Here is a 3,836-nt window from a genome sequence, read left to right on the forward strand (position 1 = left end):
GTTAAATTAGGCAACTACGCGTTTCTTTCATAATTTTCAACATATCAATATTCACTTAGGCATTATAACAAGCATCTTGTGGACAATATTTTTATGCATCTTTTATCAAGTTCATGATTAAGCTTTTTAACAAAGTTTTAACATCAAATCAAGCCCTTATGTCTAGTGTTCATGAACTACATCTAGAACTTGCATCATAACATCAATTTTCACAATTTAACACTCAAATTCATGTGTTCATCATATTATCATAAAAATCCACTTAACACATATAAGGGTAATCATTCAATCTCTAATTTTTGACACTAATTCTTCAAGTTTTCATCTAGGGTTTATTCCTAGACATGGATTCAACACCATTTCACTAAAACATTCAACATTCACTCTTGAATTTCGTTTATGAATGTTTATCCAAATTTCCAAATATCACAAAATGACAAAATTCAACATACCTTGTGATCTTCTTGGCTTGGGTGATCACGAATTTAGTTAAAGCCCCAATTCTTAGCTTGATTTCCCTTTTGATTTGTTGAATTTTTGTGATTTAGGGTTCAAGAGAAGGAACCCCTTCTCTGCTTCTGTGAAAACGTCGACCAACACACACACTTGTGTGTGTTTTGGTTTTTAATTTGTTTCAATTAAAATATCTTTCTAAACTTGCCCCTTTTAGTCCCTCAAGGTTTCAAAGTTTATAAAGAGGTCAACTACATCAAGTTTCTTTGTTGTTTACTAAATTTTATTAACTTGGTTAGTTAATCCTAGTCACATTTTTCTTTGGTTATAACCAACATATATAAAATATATAATTTATATAAATTTCTAATATTTTTGAGGTGTTACACTACCAATGGCAGTGGCGGAGCCGTGTGTACCTATTAGCCCTTACGTGATGAGTTACCACTTACCACCACCGACACCTCAGCTTTTTTGGATACGAGGACGATGATGGAGATGAAGATAGCGGTGAACTTTGATGATATCGGATACCTGTTTGTCGGGGAGGATGACATGATTTTTATACCGGAGCCGTTGGTACATCAGCCATCGTTGCAGGCTTAACCTGTTGACATGGATGATGCTGTTGAGCCGCCACTCACGTGCAATAGGCCAGCCAGCTTGAGATAGAGGTCCAGCCTCTGGTTGACCTGCAGGATCCGCCCTAGCTGCAACAACTTCCTCAACGTGTTTTTGAGGTGGTGCGATTGCCACTTTCCGCCATGTCTCTCTTGAAGAGGCTTGTGGATGGTTAGGAGTGCCAGATTCAACTCTTGATTCTGCACGATCAGCGGATCTGCGGGTGGAGGACCGTGTTAACTGGTTGTTAGTAGGGGTGCAAACGAGCCGAGCCCGAGCTCGAGCTCGGCTCGATTCGAGCTTTAATTCTAAAGCTCGAGCTTGGCTCAAAGGTAATTTTTCAAGCTTGAGCTCGGCTCGGGCTCGACTCGTTTATTATTTATTACTTAATTTGTATTAATTATAATTATTACTGTATTATACATATAATTTAGTTATTTTTTATATTTATATAAATGGTAATTATTATTATATAAATATATGTTTAATATATTAATAAAAAATATATAAACGGAAAGCTCGTTTAGGCTCGCGAGCCGGCTCGAGCTCGATAAGCGAAGCTTGGGCTCAGACTCGTTTACTAAACGAGCTCGTTTAAGCTTGGCTCGTTCGAGCTTTTTTTCGAGTCGAGCTCGAGTAGCTCGCGAGTAGCTTGGCTTGTTTGCACCCCTTGTTATTAGAGAGCAAGCGCGAGAGGTATCGCCTCATGGGTCCGCCGCCATGAGACCCACCACCACGACAAGTGTATCCGGATGCAGACCCTCCAGGCACACAGGCAGAAACGTCAGGTCATGCTGACAATAGTGACGACACTAATAGCGATAACGACACAATAGTGACGAGTTTATCCGGATGCGGACCCGTCACATTTGTTTTAGTTGTATCTTTTGGTTTATTTTGTACAAAATTATGTTATCTATTATACTTTCGATTGTTTATTTGTATTGTTTGTTTAAAAAGTTCGTTATGTATTACGCAACATATAGCTTCCAACCCTTCTCCACAACCTTTCATTTTCACACAAAAATAATATCTCATGCGCTTTACGACGCATATAGAGCATCATAAGAGTCCAAATAAATATGTGGGGTGGGGGTATGGGGTTGTACAAATGACCAAAGCCTTGGGTGAGGGTATTGGTACATCCCCCAAAAGTAATGACACCCCCCCAGCAGCCCCGTATAAGGCAATGAGGGTTGTATAGGGGTTGAGTGCATTAATTATGTCAGAAAAAGTAATGTTATACGACCCTCATTGTCCTATGAGCGCTGTATTAGAAAGGTGGTAGTTGGAGCATTAAACCCTATACGCCTCTCATTGCTTTATACACTGCTCATTGGTACTATAATATCTGAATTTAAGGTATATTGCTGACAAGACAGCGGAGTTCAGACTGAAAAGGCTGAAAAGGTGATCCGCATATACGCGCTCATGGCCCTATACGCTGCGTATTGTTTCAAATTTTTTCCCTTTACCCCAAGCTTACGGGATTCATGTAATACAAATGTTCAAAAATCCCAAAAAAGTGATGAAAATGATAAAAATTTTCAAATAAACGGTCTGGTTAAATTAGATTCGAATCACGATGTCATATTGGGACTTTGGATATTTTTTTGGTGAAATTTCGAATGAGTCATATGTCTTCGAAAGCGTTTGGTTACCCGGCGTTGATCGAGGTGAGGAGGAGGTGGTTTCCGTGCGTCCGCAACACGCCGGAACTTACCATTCGCATCAGGAAGGGAGTGTGCGGTCCGTGATGCCTGATTTGAACCAGGTAAAAAATTCATATTGTCGTTTTGGTTATTTTAGTATAACCATTAAGTTGTTTCAGGTCGTAGAGGAGGCGGGACCATCTTATGTGGAGGAAGGGAGTGTGCGGTCCGTGATGCCTGATTTGAACTAGGTAAAAAATTCATATTGTCGTTTTGGTTATTTTAGTATAACCATTAAGTTGTTTCAGGTCGTAGAGGAGGCGGGACCATCTTACGTGGCTCAAAGCTATCCGCAACAGGAAAAAATGCATACGGGACTTACCATTCCCATCAGGAAAAACAACGCAAGAAAAAGTCCGAGGAAGGTGCTTTTGACATCGAGGTAGACGAGAACGAAATCGAGAAAGGTGTTACACACTTCGAGGAAAGTGATGAAGACGAGGAAGATGGTGGTGGCTGGGACGATGGTGGTGGCGGGGACGATGGTGGTGAAAAGGACGATGCTGGTGGCGGTGACGATGGTGCTAATGACCCGAAAAAACAAGGAAAGGTATAGCATTACCGTCACTTTCGTGTTATTCGTTATGTATAATGTTTATTAAATTTTAGACAATTTTGATTTTGTATACGTGTTATTCGTTATGTATAGGTTTATTAGAAGGGTGCCTATTAGAATTTAGACAAAGTTGATTTTGTTTACGTGTTATTCGTTATGTATAAGGTTTATTAGATTTTAAACAAATATAGTTTTAAGCATAGTTTTAAATTACCGTTGTTTCAGGTATTTTCGACACTTCACGAGTTAAAGAATTGGGCTTACAAAACAGAAATTGCGAAAGGTTACGTCATTGTGACCCAACGAACGGTAACAAAAGGTGAAGATTCGTCAGCAAGGACAGTGAAGATATGGTTGCAATGCGACCGTGGAGGCACATGCAAAAGTAAAGCAACAGTTCGGCGTTCTGGTAGCAAGAAGATTGGGTGTCCTTTTAAAATGATAGGGAAACTAGACGCAAGTAGTGGCAATTGGAGCTTAGTGGTGAAGCAAAA

Source organism: Helianthus annuus, chromosome 11, assembly GCF_002127325.2.
Source record: "Helianthus annuus cultivar XRQ/B chromosome 11, HanXRQr2.0-SUNRISE, whole genome shotgun sequence".
NCBI classification, from domain to species: Eukaryota; Viridiplantae; Streptophyta; class Magnoliopsida; order Asterales; family Asteraceae; genus Helianthus; species Helianthus annuus.